This window comes from Ambystoma mexicanum, chromosome 3q (genome assembly GCF_040938575.1).
Source record: "Ambystoma mexicanum isolate Mex_15411 chromosome 3q, UKY_AmexF1_1, whole genome shotgun sequence".
In the NCBI taxonomy this organism is placed as follows: domain Eukaryota; kingdom Metazoa; phylum Chordata; class Amphibia; order Caudata; family Ambystomatidae; genus Ambystoma; species Ambystoma mexicanum.
In genome coordinates, this window is record NC_090926.1 from 251,130,073 (window position 1) to 251,148,896 (window position 18,824).

An 18,824-nucleotide genomic window follows, 5' to 3' on the forward strand; every position below is an offset into this window, starting at 1 on the left:
CCTCCCCACCCTTCCAGCTCTTGCGGCCTGCTCAGCCTTCATCTCCTTCCCTTGATCCTAGGGATGACACAGGAACAGATGCGGCCACGACGGGGACAGATGACGACGGTGGTGACGATGGGAAGGGCCTTCCATCACCACCCCCTTGGGCCTCCCCGCCCGACAAAATTGGCTCCTTCCACGCCATGATTGCCAGGGCATCCAAGCTTTTCCAGCTCTGACCCGAAGAACAGAAGAAGGAAGGCTTCCTCTATCAACGGCGCGAGGCCAAGAGGAAGACGGTCCTCGCAGTGCAGTTGCTTGACGACATCTGGGATGAGGGACTTGCTCTGCTGAAGAACCCGTCCACGACGACTGCCAAGAGGGATTGGTACAAGAAGTAGTACCGGGTGCCCGATTCCGCCCCTTTGTGCCTTAGGGCACAGCCGATCCCGGATTCAGTCGTCTCGGCGGCGGCCAAGAAGAAAGCGGCAGGGCGACGGCGTCAACTTCAACCTCCCCACCGGACGGCAAGAGAAAGAAACTGGACGACATGGGACGACGTCATCTGTCTGCAGCGACGACAATTAAGGCGGCGAACACCCTAGCAATTGTGGCCCGCTACGACAGGGACTTGTGGTACAAGATTGGAGGCCCTGGAGATCCTGCAGGAAGGTGAGGTGGCGTCGGACTACGCCATAACGGTGGCCACGGACATCGCGGACACTGGTTTCTGCCAGTTGGGCAACAGTGTTTGCCTTCGACGGCAGGGATGGCTGAAGGCAACAGATGTCCGCCAGGACGTGCCAACCAGAGTTTTGGACATGCCCTTCGACAGGAACATGATGTTTGGAAAGACAGTAGATGAGTCACTTCAGGCCATCAAGACCGACATAGAGACGGCTCGGGCCTTGGGAGTTTTGCAGCGACGACGGCCACCCTTTCGGAACTCCGGAGGAAAGCAAGGTGCCGCCAAAGGATTTGGCGGTGGCTCATCTACGTACCGCCAGGCAGCCCGTACCTTGTCGCAAGAGGCCTACAGAGGGCGCGGCAAGTCAGGAGGATCTCGTCGCCGTTGCCAAGGAGGACAGGGCGGCAAGGCCACCTCCAAGCAGGACTGAACTGGCCGTAGAGTCGGGCCCCCACCTGAGCACCCCGGTGGGAGGCCGGCGGGCGAAGTTCGTCAGCGTGTGGGATTCCATCTCCACCGACCGTTGGTGCTGGATGCCCTGGCCCACGGGCACACTCTTGAATTTCTAAAGAAGTGCCCCCGCATTCCTCCCGTGGCCAGGAAGGAAAATCGCGTCCCTCAACTGTTGTCCTGAAGAGGTTCCATCAAGGCCCAGAAGTTCGGGCTGGTCACCCTCCAGCACGTGCTGGGACAGCTGGAGGAAGGCGACTTCCTATCGTCGCTGGACTTGGAGGATGCTTGCTTCTACATCCCCATTCTAAAAGGACACCGAAAGTTTCTCAGATTCGTAGTCCAAGGACGGCTCTACCAATTCAGCGCCCTGCCATTCGAATTGAAGTCTGCGCCCAGGGTATTTACCAAGTGCCTAGCACCAGTGGCGGCGCGGCTGCGCCTGCAGGGGATCCACGTTTCTCCAGCATGGGGTCTGGCATGGATTCACATGCTCATGAATATTCCCCGTCGTCAGGCTGGGAATCCTCGGTAAAGAAAAAACCAGTATCAGTTTCGTTTCTGATCTGTCTTACGTAATAATAACCAATCACTGGTTTCTGCGTCATACTGACCACAGCCAATGACTGCCCTCTACCTAAGCACCGCCTCTGGCAACCATCTTCAGATTTTTACCGCACGTTCATGTGTTGGGATCCGCGTGATATTGCTCTCGAGCGTTAGTACTATTTTTTTCACGTTTTTTCTCAAAAACTTCGTTTTTTCGGTCAAAAGAGCCTCAAGCTCCACCGACTCTCCATCCGATTAACGGGGACCCGTGTCGGATTCGTCTGCGCCCCTCAAGGGTGAAGATTTCGTCGAGCTACGCTTTTGGAGGACTCCTGAAGTTTCTCAGGCCCGGTCATGGCCCAGGAGAAGGGAAGCTCGACGCCCGGAAAGCTGTTCAGGGTCTGCCCTGGATGCCAGCTGCAGAACGTCTTCACGGAGGACGAACACTCTTTTTGTCTTTACTGCCTACATGAGGACAAGACGCACGTGGAGAAGGACTGTGCGTTTTGCGGCAACATGTCGGAGCGGACCATGAAGGACCGCCATCAACGTCTCGCCAACTGGTTGGAAGGGAAGAGCCCGTCCGGCGAGAAGAAGAGGAAGAAATCCGAGCGGTCTTCTAAGACCTTTGAGGACGCCCCGGCGACGGGGGTCCAACATAAGGCCAAGCACCGCAAGTCTGCTGGCACCGGGAGCGCCGAACGGTCGGGCTCTACGGGCGCCAGGCTGGGCGCACCCTCCCCGGCACCATCAACCACGAGCCAACGCTCTGGGTCGGGTAAGAGGAAGGCCGAGCACCCGGTGAGGCTCCTGGAGAGGCCCCGGTCGAGCTCGAAGGCGGAGGGGGAGCGAGGCAGTGTCCCCCCCCCTCAAGGATAAGGCGGTGAGCGCACCTAAGGTGGTGAAGGCCTTAATCCATCCGGCCAAGCCCTCTATCGAAGCTGTCGCGGCGGCCCTGGCTCAGCCTGTGGAGGCTACACCAGTGGTGGCGACCTCGGGGCTCAGAGTCTCCCTGCCACCTCGGAGGGAGTCCTCTTTTGTGCCCATCGATAGGACCCCCGTGAAATCCCCCGTGGGGAAGAAAAAGGGGGGGCAGGGCGTCGTCGTAGATTCGGCCTCAACCTCGGAGGAGGAGCTGGTCGAGGTCTTAAGCCACGGCCTCGGCGTGGAAGAAGACCGGCCCGTCGGGGATGGATCCCGACGCAGGTGACGACGACATCGTCGAGGGTACCGACGGGGCCCCTGATCGCCCTGCCGGATTCCCCTCTGCCAGCGCCGCGAGACAACTCGGCGGCCATTTTGTTGGCTATACAGTCCTTATGCTCAGAGATAAGGACGAGTCTACCGTTGCCGACGGAACCTCTCCCGTCGGGGGACCCAGAACCGGGACCTTCTGGTGTTCCCCCTACCAAGAAAAGAAGGATCCACCCTCCGCCTCCTTTTCAGCCGTCGCGCCCCTTCCAGCCCTCCTCCCTGTCCACCCGAGGGGATGATACGGGGACTGACACGGCAGCGACGGGTACGGACGACGAGGTATACGACGAGGATGTACTGTCGTCGCCTCCCACCAGGGCTTCTCCGCCCGACGAGATTGGATCGTTCCACTCCATGATCACCAGGGCATCCGAGCTTTTCCAACTCTGCCCTGAGGAGAAGAAGAAGGAAGGTTTCCTTTATCAGCGGCGCGAGGCCAAGAGGAAGACGGTCCTCGCAGTGCCTCTATTGGACGACATTTGGGATGAGGGCCTCACCCTCCTCAAGAACCCTTCCACGACGCCAGCTAGAAGAGACCGGTACGAGAAAAAGTACCGGGTCCCGGACACGGCCCCCCTGTGCCTCCGGGCGCAGCCTACCCCGGACTCCGTCGTCTTCGCGGCGGCCAGGAAAAAAGCCTCCACATCGACTTCCCCACCGGACGGCGAGGGAAAGAAATTGGACGCTATGGGACGCAGAGTCATCTCGTCTGCAGCGACGACGATTAAAGCGGCCAACGCCTTGGCTATCGTGGCCCGCTACGACAGGGAGCTCTGGTACAAACTGGCTCCCCTGCTGGACTTCTTGCTGGACGACAAGAGGGCAGAGGCCCTGGAGATCCTGCAGGAAGGTGAGGTGGCTTCGGACCACGCCATTACCGTTGCGAAGGACATCGCCGACACTGGGTTCCGCCAGTTGGGCAACGGCGTTTGCCTTAGGCGGCGTGGATGGCTCAAGGCTACGGACTTCCGTCAAGACGTTCAGACCAGAGTCCTGGACATGCCCTTCGATGGGAACAACCTGTTTGGGAAAACAGTGGACGACTCCCTTCAGGCCATTAAAGCGGACACCGAGACGGCCCGGGCCCTTGGAGTTCTGCAACAACGACGGACGCCCTTTCGGAGCAGCGGAGGCAAGGGCGCCTCCAAAGGTTCCGGCGGCGGTTTCTCCACCTACCGTCAAGCGGCCCGCTCGTCGTCTCAGGAGGCCTACAGAGGACGAGGCAAGTCTGGCGGACCCCGCCGTCGTCGCCAAGGAGGTCAAGGCGGCAAAGCCTCGTCGAAGCAGGATTGAACCGGCCGTGGGGTCGGGCCCCCACCGAAGCACCCCGGTGGGAGGCCGGCTGGCGAGCTTCGTCAGCGTGTGGGAGTCCATCTCCACCGACCGTTGGGTGCTGGACGCCTTGGCCCGGGGCCACGCGCTCGAGTTTCGAAGAAGGTGTCCGCGCGTCCCCCCCGTGGCCAGGAAAGAACTTCACGTCCCTCAACTTCTCCTGGAGGTAAAGGCGATGCTCAGGAAGGGCGCCATCGAACTCGTCCCAAAGAGGCTTCGGGGCTCCGGAGTTTACTCGAGATACTTCCTCGTGAAGAAGAAGACGGGGGGATGGCGCCCCATCCTGGACCTGCGACGTCTGAGCAAGTTCATCAAGGCGCAAAAGTTCCGGATGGTCACCCTCCAGCACGTCCTGGGTCAGCTGGAGGAAGGAGACTTCCTGTCGTCGTTGGATTTGGAGGATGCCTACTTTCATATTCCCATCCTAAAGGGGCACCGAAAATTCCTCAGGTTTGTGGTCCAAGGGCGTCATTACCAGTTCAAAGCCCTCCCCTTCGGACTACGGTCGGCACCCAGGGTGTTCACCAAGTGCCTCGCACCGGTGGCGGCGCAGCTGCGCCGCGAAGGGATCCACGTCTACCCCTACCTGGACGACTGGCTCATCCGAGCCAAGACGAGGGAGCTCGCCGTGGTTCACACGGCAAGGACCGTCCAACTTCTCACGGACTTGGGATTCTCCGTGAACTACGCCAAATCCCACCTGGTACCCGCGCAAGACGCTCTGTTTCTGGGAGCGAGGCTCAACACAGTGTCCCTTCTGGCCTCCCCGTCGGAGGAGAGGACCAGGACCATCCTGGGCAAGGTGCAGCGGATGTTGGTGGCCGACGCGGCCAAGGTGAGGTCCATCAAGTCCCTCCTCGGAATGATGTCTTCCTGCATCTACCTCATTCCCATGTGCAGGCTCCGGATGCGCCCGTTGCAGGAGTTCCTGGACGCGCGCTGGATCCAAACGACAGGCAGCTTCGAGGAAAGGATCACACTCGACGAGAGTTTCCGACGAGCGATCCGGTGGTGGGGCACCCGCGCGCATCTGACGGCGGGCATGGACTTCCAGACCCCAGCCCACCAGGAGACAGTGACCACGGATGCCTCCCTGGAAGGGTGGGGAGCGCACACCGAAAATCTGCACGCAAGAGGCCTTTGGCTCCCGACGGAGAAATCCCTACATATCAACATCCTGGAGCTCCGTGCAGTGTTTTGGGCCCTCAGGTCCTTCCTTCCGTCCCTCAAGGGCAAGGTGGTGAGGATCTTCACCGACAACACCACCACCATGTTTTACATCAGGAAACAGGGCGGAACCAGGTCCCCAGCACTGTCCAAGGAGGCGCAGGACCTGTGGCATTGGGCCGTCGCCCAAAGGATGTTTCTGGTGCCGTTTCATCTGGCAGGGATAAAAAACACCATCGCCGACTCGCTCAGCAGGGAGCTGCGCTCGTGCCACGAGTGGGAGCTACGGCAGGATCTAGTGGATCGCCTCTTCCGACGGTGGGGCACACCCCAGATCGACCTGTTCGCGACGGCGACGAACTCCAAGTGCCTGAGGTTCGCCAGCAGGTTTCCCCAGGCGAGGAGCATGGGCGATGCTTTCTCGTTCCCCTGGGAGGGCCTGTTCCTCTATGCGTTCCCTCCTTTGCCACTGCTAATCCGGCTTGTCAACCAGCTCAAGAGGTCACGGTGCAGGATGATCCTTGTCGCACCTGCGTGGCCGAGGCAGATATGGTTCCCGGACCTTCTGGACTTGTCAGCGCCCCTGCCAATCAAGCTGCCGGTGGACGCGGATCTACTCTCCAGGGAAGGAGGCGCCATCCTCCACCACGACCCGAAATCGCTGAACTTGCAGGCCTGGCTCCTGCAGCGCTAGAGTTCGGAGGATACGACATACCGGCCGACTGCAGAGAGGTTCTTGCAAAGGCCAGGGCGTCCTCCACTCTTAAATGCTACGGACACAAATGGAAGAGGTTCTCTGTCTGGTGCCACGCACAGAAGATTAACCCTCTACGGATTACGGCTCCCCAAGTACTGCCGTACCTGCTGACGCTGGCCAAAGCTGGTCTGGCACACGCGTCCATCAAGATTCATGTTGCTGCGATCTCCCGATACACCAGAACCACGGGGCGGACGTCCTTGTGGTCTCATCGTCTGGTGAAAGAGTTCATGAAGGGACTGTTCAGATCGTTCCCGCCGGTGAAGGCTCCGGCCCCGGCGTGGGAGCTCAACGTGGTGCTGACTTGACTTTTCACAACACGAGGGTAGTGCTCAGGACGCACCCCTCCTTCATGCCCAAGGTACCGTCGGACTTCCATCTCAACGAACCCTTGGTGTTGCCTGTGTGCTTCCCGTCGCCTTCGTCGCCGGCTGAGAGGACTTTGCACTCGCTGGATGTGGCTAGAGCGCTGAAGTTCTACGTAGACCGCACAAAGTGTTTTTGGAAGACGTCACAACTCTTTGTGAACTTTGGACCCGTCAATCAGGGGAAGGCTCTCTCGAAGGCTTCCATTTCCAGATGGCTCTCAGGCTGTATCATGTACTGTCACCGGTTGGCAAACCGACCGCTGCCTGGCCGTCCGAGAGCCCATTCCACCAGAGCGATCGCAGCTACCACAGCGTTCCTATCTGGTGTGCCCCTGCTGGACATATGCAGGGCTGCTACGTGGAGGTCGACGCACACCTTCACGAAATTCTACTGCGTCGACCGGGATTCCAGGGAGGAGTCCAGGGTCGGCCAAGCAGTGCTGCGCAACCTGTTCGCCTGAGGTGAGCCTGGTGAGGAGGTAAGATGCTTAATGTTGAGTTTGATGTAATGCTTAATGTTGAGCCTTTGCCACCTCCCGTGGTTGTGCATGTGTGTACTGCTATGTATTCTTTATTCATGAGCATGTGAATCCATGCCAGACCCCATGCTGGAGAAGGAACAAGTTACTTACCTGTAACTGTTGTTCTCCAGCATGGGTCTGGCATGGATTCACATGCGAACCCTCCCGCCTACCCCTCTGCGGCTCTTCACTTGGTCATACTGCCACTTCACGTGCTTCCAAATCTGAAGATGGCTGCCAGAGGCGGTGCTTAGGTAGAGGGCAGTCATTGGCTGTGGTCAGTATGACGCAGAGACCAGTGATTGGTTATTACTACGAAAGACAGATCAGAAACGAAACTGATACTGGTTTTTTCTTTACCGAGGATTCCCAGCCTGACGACGGGGAATATTCATGAGCATGTGAATCCATGCCAGACCCATGCTGGAGAACAACAGTTACAGGAAAGTAACTTGTTCCTTACCCCTACCTGGGCGATTGGCTCATCCGAGCAAGGACAAGGGAACTCGCCGTCGAGCACACAGCGAAGATCGTCCAACTGCTCACAAATCTGCGATTCTCCATCAACTTCCCCAAATTCCACCTGGTTCCGTCGCAGGTTGCACTATTTCTGAGAGCCAAGCGCGATACAGTGGCACGATTGGCCTCTCAGTCGGAGGAAAAGACGAAGGCCATCCTGGGCAAGGTGCAGCGCCTGCTGGCCACGGACCTGGCCAGGGTGAGGTACATCAAGTCCTTTCTCGGCGTGATGTCCTCTGCATCTACCTGGTGTGCCTATGCAGTCTGCGGATGCGTCCTCTACAGGAGTTCCTCGACGCCCGTTGGATGCAAGCGGCGGGCAGTTTCGAAGACAAGATCCCACTCAACGAGGTCTTCCGCCAAGCAATTCGGTGGTGGGGCACTCGCGCGCATCTCGCGGCGGGAACAGACTTTCAGACCCCAGCACACCAGGAGACGGTGACGACGCATGCCTCCCTGGTGGGGTGGGGAGCGCACACCGGAGATCTTCACGTGAGAGACCTTTGGCTTCCGCAAGAGAGGTCACTCCACGTCAACATCATGGAGCTCCGAGCAGTGTTCTGGGCTCTTGGGTCGTTTCTCCCATCCCTCAAGGGCAAAGTGGTGAGGATTTTCACTGACAACACCACCACGATGTTCTACATCCGGAATTAGGGAGGAACCAGGTCCCCGGCCCTTTCCAAGGAGGCCCAGCATCTGTGGCATTGGGCCGTTGCCCAGTGGATGTTTCTCGTGCCCTTCCATCTAGCAAGGATAAAGAACACCATTGCCGACTCGCTGAGCAGGGAGCTGCGCTCGTCCCACGAGTGGAACTGTGTCAGGACCAAGTGGATCGGCTTTTCCGACGATGGGGCAAACCCCAGATCGACCTGTTCGCGATGGCAGCGAACTCCAAGTGCCAGAGGTTCGCCAGCAGGTTTCCCCAGCTGAGGAGCATGGGCGATGCTTTCTTGTTCCCCTGGGACGGCCTGTTCCTGTATGCTTTCCCCCCCCCGTTGCCGTTGCTACTGCGACTCGTCAACCAACTCAAGAGGTCCTGGTGCAGGATGATCATCATCGCACCGGCGTGGCCGAGACCAATCTGGTTCCCTGACCTTCTGGACTTTTCAGCGTTCCCCTCCCCACCCCCAGTCAAACTATCGACGGACGCAGATCTTCTCTCCAGAGAAGGAGGCACCAGCCTGCATCTCGATCTGGGGTCGCTGAACTTGCAGGCCTGGCTCCTGCGGCACTAGAGTTTGGAGGGTATGATATCCCGGCAGACTGCAAGGAGGTGCTTGCAAAGGCCAGGGCGTCCTCAACTCTCAAGTGCTATGGACACAAATTGAAGAGGTCGTCTGTCTGATGCTGTGCACAGAAGATGAACGATCTGCGAATTACGGCCCCTCAAGCGCTGCCGTACCTGCTGTCGCTGGCCAAGGCGGGGCTGGCTCATGCCTCCAAGATCCATCTGGCGGCTATCTCCCGCTACACCAGAACTCCGGGGGGGGGGGGTCATCCCTATGGTCTAATCGCCTGGTGAAGGAGTTCATGAAAGGACTGTTCCGATCGTTCCCTCCGGTGAAGGCTCCGGCCCTGGCATGGGAGCTCAACGTGGTGCTGACCAGGCTCATGGGGCCACCATTCGAGCCTCTGCATTCGGCACCGTTGAAGATCCTGTGGTCGAAGACCGCGTTTCTTGTGGCCATCACCTCCGCACAACGAGTGGGAGAGATCTAGGCCCTCTCCTGTAAACCTCCATACCTGACATTCCACGAGACAAGGGTGGTGCTGAGGAAGCACCCCTCCTTCATGCCCAAGGTGCCGTCAGACTTCCATCTCAACAAGCTCTTGGTGTTACCTGTTTTCTTCTTGTCACCTTTGTCGCCGGCTGAGAGAACTTTGCACTCGCTAGATGTGGCTAGAGCGCTGAAGTTCTACGTGGACTGCACGAAGAGCTTTCGGAAGACATCACAGCTGTTTGTGTACTTTGGACCTGTGAACCAAGAGAAGGCCCTCTCGAAGGCTTCCATTTCCAGATGGCTCTCCGGCACTGTCACCGGTTGGCAAACAGACCGTTGCCTGGCCGTCCGAGAGCCCATTCGACCAGAGCGATTGCTGCTACCACAGCGTTTCTGTCTGGTGTGCCCCTGCTGGACATATGCAGGGCTGCTACGTGCAGGTCGACACACACCTTCATGAGATTCTACTGCGTCGACCAGGATTCCAGGGAGGAGTCCAGAGTCGGCCAGGCAGTGCTACGCAACCTGTTCGCTTGAAGGTGAGCCTGGTGAGGAGGTAAGAGATGCTTAATTTTGAGCCTTGCCACCTCCCGTGGTTGTGCATGTGTGTACGGCTATGTATTCTTGTATTCATGTTCATTACTTGTGTTCTGTTTTTTGTACTATTGCTTTCGAAGGGATTGGGTCCTCCTACGTATTCCCTATCTATGACAGTAATCACCACAGCTTGGCTGCTTCGGAAAATCTTTCTGCATTCTGCGTCGATGACGTCGTCCTCGAGGACCTTCTCCGACGGCCGACGTCACCAGATGTTATAAGTAGGACGCATGACGCCCGTAGCCTCAGTTCCGGTTTTTCCGCGAACATGTTGGCTTCGGAGATCTTGGCGCGCCTCGACTCTTTGGAGTTGCTGTTCTTTCGGTTCTTCGAACCTGTTCGTTTTGTGTAAAGTATTATCAGGATATCTTCCTCTTCTTCCACCCGCGTCCGAGCTTCAAGAAGTGTGGGGACTGCGGGTCCAAGATGTCGGTGACGCCTGCCTCTGGTGCTTCGGGGAGGCCCACAATACGGATGATTGTGTCGACTTGCCAGTCGCTTGCTTCCAAGGCCTTGCGGGAACGTAGGAAGAAGCTGTCGGTCAGTAAGGTGTCCAAGCCCCAGAAGGCGAGGTCCACTGGGCTTTCGACGGACGATTCGAGGGGTGACTCTCCGCATCATAGTCGTAAGTCTTGGGGGGTCTCAGTCCCGGAGTGGGTCCCGCCACTCCTCTGCCTCTTCGAGGCACTCCCGGAAGTTCCGTCTCTCGAGGTTCCGCCTCTGAGGAAGTTGTCGACGCCATCGGCGCCCAGGATGTCGAAGGACACACTCGGGGCTCCGCCCTCGAGGTCTGTGTCGAAGCCGTCGATGTTGTCGGCGCCACGCTCGACGCTGTTTCGCTCGACGCCTTTCGAGGCTGTCGTTTCGGAGGTACCCCATGGCACGGGGGAACCCCCTAGAAAGGCTCTGGCCAAGGCAAAACATGTCTTTCTCCCCTATTCAATGCCCACTTTTCAGCCTATGGATTATTTTTCTGAGGTGGAAGAGGGTTCTGAAGATGGGTTGGTTCCGGACATGGTACCAGATGAGATTCTTTCTGGTCATAGCCAGATTGAGGACTTGCGTCAGTCACTGCATGACGCCAGTGGTCTGGACACCTCTGGAGGTGGAGTTCTGTAGCCTGGCACCCATGCCGAGTCGTCGTACGGGCGCCTTATGTCGAGGGTCACAGACTACTTGGGGTGGTCGGCGCCCCCAGTTGATTTTGTGCAGGATGACCTTACGGATATCCTAGATCAAGGTCCACCCACTGACCCAGTACTGCCATTCCATATGGCTCTGCAAAGAAGGGTGGCAGCGGCTTGGACTGCTCCGGAGATTCTCCCAGCAGTGGGCAGGTCTTTGCCGCGAAAATACCACCCAGCCAGTAGTGACCCCTGCTACTTGACCATGCACCCCACTCTGGAGAGTTTGGTGTTGCAGGCGGCTACGGCCCCAGCTAAGCAGGCGTCGTATCCTACCATCCCTCCTGATAGGGACGACAAGCATTTTGATGGCTGGGCAAAGAAAGTGTTTTCTTCAGGGGGTATGGCTCTTCAGGCGGCCAACTCTGTATGTGCCTTGTCACGTTTCATGCACACTCTGTGGAACTGTATTTACTTAGCGGCTGAACATATTCCCGAAGGGGACGAACAGGATGGTTTTCTGGCTATTATTCAGGATGGCAAGGATGCCATGTGTGAGTCCGTTCAGTCGGGTTTGGACATGGCAGACTGTATCAGCCGGTGCATGGCGGCGAGCACCGTGATACGCAGATTTGCGTGGTTGAGGAAGTCGGGGTTTGCTCCCGATGTGCAAGCCAGGCTCCTTAACATGCCCTTTGATGGTGAACATCTTTTTGGCAGCAAGGCTGACGAGAGCCTTGAGAGGTTGCAGACCTCAAAAGCTGCAGCGAAATCATGGGGCGCTGCAGTCCACCAACCTCCGCCTTTTCGTCCTAGGGGACAGCAATGGAGGTGGGGGGTGTTCCTTTCGTTATTACTCATCCTTAAGTAAAGCGAGAGGAGCTGCAAGTCAAAGGGGCCACCGTAAGAGTGCCAGAGGTGGAAAACAAGGTACTTGAGGTGCCAAGGCCTCTCGGGCTGTTGCCTCTTTGCCCTCAGGCAACGAGTCAGTCATGAGGCCATGTCCCATGGTTCGCCGGTTGGGGGAAGGCTGGCGCAGCATCTTGCAGAGTGGCGCGCCATTACTTCAGATGTGTGGGTTCTGGAGATCATGACCCACGGCTAATGTCTTCCTTTCCGCCAGAGGCCTCAAAACAATCCACCGGGGAATCTCTCTCTCAAAGAATCTCTCTTTGAAAAGTCCGGATCCGCTCCTTGCTCAGGAAATTCAATCCCTGCTGGAGAAAGGCACCATAGAACTGGTGCCTGTAGCGGAGAGGAACAAGGGATGGTATTCCCCTTATTTTTTGATTTCCAAGAAAGACTGGGGTTTGAGACCCATCGTGGACTTGCGCGGTTTGAACAAACTCCTCAGGAAGGACAAGTTCAAGATGGTTACTCTCTCTCAAGTCCTCCAGGGTGTTCAACTTCAGGACTGGTTGGTGTCTCGCGACCTCAAGGACACTTATTTTCATGTGCCGATACATCTAAAGCACAAGAAGTACCTGAGGTTCGCGGTTGGCGACTCGCACTTTCAGTTTCGGGTCCTGCCATTCGGATTGACTTCCGCCCCGAGGGTTTTCACCAAGCTCATGGTAGTGGTGGCAGCGCACCTCAGGAAAGGGGGTATTCACGTCTACCCCTACCTGGACGATTGGTTGATCAGGGCGCGCTCTCCCGAGCATGTCCTGGATCATCTGTCAGTCACCTGCCACTCCCTCCACAAGCTGGGCTTCTCCCTCAACTTAAAGAAGTCCCATTTGACACCAACTCAGAGACTCCAGTGCATCAGAGCTGTGCTCGACACATCCCTGGGGAAGTGTTTTCCTCCCCAGGTGAGGGCTCATCACATTCAGCAGATGGTGCATAGGTTTCAGCTTGCCCAGAGTCTCCCGGCATTCGAGTTCTTGAGATTGCTCGGACTCATGGCATCCTGCATTCTTCTGGTGCCAGAGGCCAGGTTGCGAATGAGATCTTTGCAATGGCCACTCAAGGTCCAGTGGTCTCAGTCCTCCGGCAGGTTGTTGGACCCTGTTCAGGTGCCGTCCTCGGTCGCACAGGACCTTCTGTGGTCGGCCGTTGAAGACAATCTGATGAAGGGGACTCCATTTTGGCTACCCTGGCCCGAGGTGACGATTGTGACGGACGCAACCCTCACGGGATGGGGAGCTCATGCCAACAAGTTGAGTCAGCGGTCGTTGGTCTCCGTCGGAGTCCATACTCCATATCAGTCTGTTGGCGCTGAGGGCCGTCAGGCTAGCCCTGAAGGCTTTTCTGCCGACTGTGCGAGGGAAGAATGTCCTGATCCTGAAGGACAACACAGTGGCCATGCACTACCTCAACAAAAAGGGGGGGCAGGGTCACTTCCTCTGTGCAGGGAGGCGATGCAGCTCTGGTTCTGGGCAATCCAGCAGGAAGTTTCGATCTCGGCAGTTCATCTGGCCGGAGACGAAAACAAGACGGACGCTCCGAGCAGGCAGAGCGCGATCTCTCACGAGTGGGAGTTGGCTCAAGAGATTCTCCTGGAGATCTTCCCCCTTTGGGGGACCCCTCAAGTGGATCTCTTCGCCTCCAGTGTCAACCGGAAGTGCGAGAGGTTCTGCTTGCGGGAATTTCCTCCAAAAGGAGCCTTAGGGGACGCGTTCGTGGTGGAGTGGTCATTCCCACTGTTGTACGCGTTTCCTCCAGTCCCCGTCATCCCGCAAGTACTGCAGAGGTTACGGAGGTTCGGTTCCTGGATGATCCTCATTGCTCCGGCGTGGGCCCGGAGGACGTGGTACCTGGACCTTCTCGACTTGTCCATCTGCCCTCCACTCCCTAGCGAGACGATCTGCTCTCACGGGAGGGGGGGGGGGGTGTCAGGTTCTCCATCCAGAGGTCAGATCCCTCAACCTTCACGCTTGGTTTCTGAAAGGTTGAGGTATAAGGTTGGGACCTCCCTGAAGACGTGATGGAGGTGTTGCTCTCGGCCAGGCGGCCCGCAACAAAGTCCCTGTACCATTGCCGTTGGTTCCTCGACTGGTGCAGGGTTAAGAATGTGGATCCTTTTGCATGTGTCATTCCCATGGTTCTGTCTTTTTTGCTTTCTTTGGCCCACAGGGGCTTGCAAGTGGGTACCGTTAAAGGTTACCTGGCGGCGCTGTCCATATTTCAGCGCTCCTCTGAAGAGTGTTCCTATTTTAAAATTCCTTTAATTTCCCACTTTCTGAAAGGGCTCACTAATGTGTTCCCTCGGTCACCTTTCCAGGTGCCCGGTTGGGATTTGAACCTTGTTCTCAAGTTTCTGATGGGTGCTCCGTTTGAGCCTTTGCATTCATGCCCTTTGAGGCTGTTAACGCTTAAAACTGTATTTTTGGTTGCGGTCACTTCCGCTCGCAGAGTGAGTGAGTTACAGGCACTTTCAGTTAAGCCACACTTCACTGTGTTTCATAAGGACAGGGTTGTCCTTGGAGTTCGTCCTTCCTTTCCTCCGAAGGTGGTGTCGGAATTCCATTTATGCCAGAAGGTTGTTCTCCCGGCGTTTTATCCTCCTCCACATCCTGGTAAGGAAGAGGAGAGTCTCCATATGCTTGATCCTAGGAGAGCGTTAAGCTTTTATATTTCACGCATGTCCTGGGTCAGAGTGGACGATCAACTCTTCATTGGTTACGCTGGAGAGCGTTTGGGACAAGCTGTGACTAAGCAGACTTTGTCTCGATGGATTATTTTGGCTATCTCGGAGTGTTACCGCTTGGCGGGTAAGGACCCACAGGTCGGCTTGCGGGCCCATTCTACCAGGGGTATGGCTGCCTCTACTGCCCTACAGAGGGGTGTTCCTATTCGTAACATCTGTGATGCAGCCACCTGGCCTTCGGTACATACTTTTGTGCGTCACTACTCCCTCGATTCCATCCGTGGGCAGGATCTGGCCTTTGGCAAGGCGGTCCTTTGCTTCGCAATTTGATTGGACATTCTACATTTCTTTTGCTAAATTCTTTTCCCACCTCCTTACGTTGGTACTGCTTTGGGAGTCTGTCATAGATATGGAATACGTTGGAGGACCCAATCCCCTCGAAGGACAAGTTACTCTCTTACCTGGTAACTTTCTTTCGATGGGATGGTCTGACGACTTATTCCATTTCGCTCCCTCCCTGCCTTCCCCGCTACAGAATTTCTTATGCGATTGCAGCTTACGTTTCCGCAAGGCTTTCTGTGGTCATACTGGCAGACGATTGGTGCCACTCGTTCTGGGATAAAACTACAACTGAGGTTACGGGCGTCGTGCGTCCTACTTATAACATCTGGTGCCGTCGGAGGAGGTCCTCGAGGACGGCGTATCGACGCAGACGCCGAAAGATTTTCCGAAGCAGCACAGCTGTGGTGATTACTGTCATAGATATGAAATGCGTCGTTGGACAATCCCATCGAAAGAACGTTACCAGGTAAGAGAGTAACTTGTTCTTCTAATGTTTTGCCCTAAAACCTGCTAAGTTAACATTCTGTAACAGCACCACGATGCCTCCGGGCCGCTGGGCGCTTTATAAATCCAAATAAATATTCATGAGCATGTGAATCCATGCCAGACCCCATGCTGGAGAAGGAACAAGTTACTTACCTGTAACTGTTGTTCTCTGGCATGGGTCTGGCATGGATTCACATGCGAGCCCTCCCACCAATCCCTCTGCGGCTCTTCTCTTGGTCCAACAGCCACTTTACGTGCTACCAAATCTGAAGATGGCTACCAGAGGAGGGGCTTAGGTAGAGGGCAGTATGACCCAGAGACCAGTGATTGGTTACTACTTACTAGTAGAAAGACAGTTCAGAAACAAAACTGATTTTTTTTCTTTACTGAGGATTCCCAGCCTGACGACAGGGAATATTCATGAGCATGTGAATCCATGCCAGACCCATGCTGGAGAACAGTTACAGGTAAGTAACTTGTTCCTTTCTAATTATTATTGCTGCCAAAGGTAATTTATGTAGATTTCATTGGAAGAAGTGCTCACATACTCTTGAGAACCTGTTTAACCTTTTTCCTTCCCTTAAACGTTTTATACAAACCTCAGAATCTACAAAGTGTACTAGTGATCTATAAATGCCATTACTGTCTTAGTTAGTGAAGTATTACAAAAAATGGGCAGCACTCTTCGTGGCAAACGTGGCTCGGGTCACAAAATAGTCAAAGGAACAAAAAAAATGTAACCACGATGCACAACAACCTAATGTGTGTGTTAGGCAAGATTGTATGCAGTACCCTTTGGGTGCACTACAACGACCCTGACCTCCTGGCAATAGGAACCCAACCTTTGGTGTACTACACAGGTTGGTAGTGGGTTGAGCAGCCAGGCTTATCCAAGAGGGATCAATGTGAGTTGTAGGGGGTTTACACAGAGATTCACAGTGACACATATTCAAATAAACTCTTGCACACAAGGTTTCTTGATTAAACAATTATTAATTTATTTAAGTAAGTTAGAGCAAGCCTTCTTCAGAAGGGGGCAATATAACAGTAACGCACAAATACACCCCAAAATACACACTCTTGATATTTCTAAATCAGTAAGTATCCTTTTGGGATGGAACACAGGCACTTCTTACACCCTCAGGTGACTTTAGTAACTAGGACACTGTGGACATTAATATATCACCGTTCGCATTTAGAAGCAGACTTAGGAGTATGTCAAAGAAAAAGGTTATTAAAATAAAACAGGAGATCACACAAGTATTCTGAAGCAGGTAAGTACTTTTAGTAACCCCCAATGCAAAGTTAGTTAACCCCTGTCTGGAAGGAAGACAAAACACAATGTCAGAGGGAAGAAGAGTCATTCAAGGAGCCAGGCTAGGCCAAAGTCAATTGGGCAAAAGCCTAGGTGTACTGAAGCATTCCTGTAGGTTAGTAAAAGGTTTGCACAATGTTTTAGAAGTATTTGTAGAAAATAAGAAATCAAAGCAGGGCCACGTGCTGATTAGGCTTGTGAAGTAAAGAAGCTGTTAGCAACTCTACAGAGCAACCAAGACAGTTCTCCGCAGGGGACAAGTAAGATTACTACAAGAGGTAAGTTTTCTTAGAATGTATAGTACCTTTGGTTAGAAGAAAAGGTCTTTGGCTGGCTTCTGTTCCTCTGAAGCTCTGCAGATCTCGTGTTCCTGGGCCTCAGTCGTGGGGACAAGTGAGGACATCTGGAGGACTCCTGCACTGCAACGGGACGATCGGCGACAGAAAAGGACCAACTTCTATTCAGTGACACTTTGCGGTTCCAGCTCAAGCAACACTGCAGACTCTTGGCTGTCGAGATGGGCTTTCCTTGCAGCTGGGGTCCAGCACTCTGAGGTGGCTCAGGCTTGGTCAGTCCTCCTTCCTGGGAGTCCGGAGGATCTTCCTGGAGCTCTTGGCCAACTTAAAAACAACACACTCACAATCTGGTGTTTCTCTCTGGCTATTCAGTACCAGCAGCAACTGCAGTGGAAATTCAGCCAGCTCCAAGAGGATGTCCAGGTGGCTTACTTTGGAGTTGATTGGTCCCACCAACTCAAGGGGAGAAGTCGTCCTTGCAGGGCTTCTCTAGTCGAAACAAAATTGGAGTTTCAGCACAGCAGCAGGGCTTCGGCGGGCAAACCAAGAACGCCAGGTACTCCCCAGGGAAGCACAAAAGCCCTGTTTATGGAACAGGAATGAAATGGCCCACTAAGGGCCTCCTCAGAGAGGGCAACCTTCCCTATGAAATACTATCCCGTCCGAGCTAAGAAGATATGCAAGGGATAGTGGTTCAGCTGGAAGAGCAAAAGACCACCAGGTATTCACCAGTCTGAAAAGAAAGGAGATTTAGTACAGGAACGGAAGAGTGACACGAGAATTCAATTACTTCAATAGGATCTAACCTGAATTAGCAGTCATCAATCAGCTTTAATTGCAAATACAGAGGCGGTGGTAGCAAGTAATTAGTACATAATGTTTTTTGATGGTAGTCTTGGATTTGGATGGTAGCACAGAAATTAGGAGGTTTGGGGAAGGTATGTAAAAAGGGGAGGGTAGTGAATATGGTTAGTAAGGACCTTGTTTCCCATACGGAACAAGGGCGCTCTAATGGGAACAGAGTTCAAGGCGTTCAAAGCACTCTAAAAAAGAGTAGATCTCAGTAGTTGAAGGAAATCCCAGTGGACGCCGTATACAAAAATGGGTCAAGGAACCAGGTAAACAGTCAGAAAAAATAGTGCCAAACTTAATCCAAGAAAAGCAGGGTTATATTACCAGGGCCAAGGTCAATTTCACTCGAGAATGCAGGAAACTACAGCGACTAGAGTTGGGAGACGCCAAAGCCGTAACACTGTGGTTGTGTAATATTGTACAGCTATGTATTCTTTATTCATGAGCATGTGAATCCATGCCAGACCCCATGCTGGAGAAGGAACAAGTTACTTACCTGTAACTATTGTTCTGCAGCATGGGTCTGGCATGGATTCACAGACGAAACCTCCTGCCATCCCCTTTGCAGCTCTTCTTGGTCATACTGCCACTTTACGTGCTTACCAAATCTAAACATGGCTGCCAGAGCAGGGACTTGGGAAGAGACCAGTTATTGGCTAGGGCAGTATGACCCAGAGCTCAGTAATTGGTTTAGAGGAGAAATACAGTTTGTAAGTGAAAGTGAAAACAGTTTTTTCTATTACCGAGGATTCCTGGCCTGACAGGGAATATTCATGAGCATGTGAATCAATGCTAGACCCATGCTGGAGAACAAAGGTTATAGGTAAGTAACGTGTTCCTTACTTGAACTTGTCTACATCTCTGTGAAAGCATCGATGAGGCCTCTGCATGGAAGTTCATGAACTGAAAGTA

At 54.6% G+C, this 18,824-nt stretch overlaps 1 protein-coding gene across 4 annotated transcripts in view; it reads left to right on the top strand.

The window, feature by feature from the left end:
* The window catches only part of SMARCD1 (SWI/SNF related BAF chromatin remodeling complex subunit D1), a 292,989-nt gene that overhangs the window by 155,080 nt on the left and 119,085 nt on the right, over positions 1-18,824 (top strand). The gene's annotated exons all lie outside the window — the stretch shown is intronic.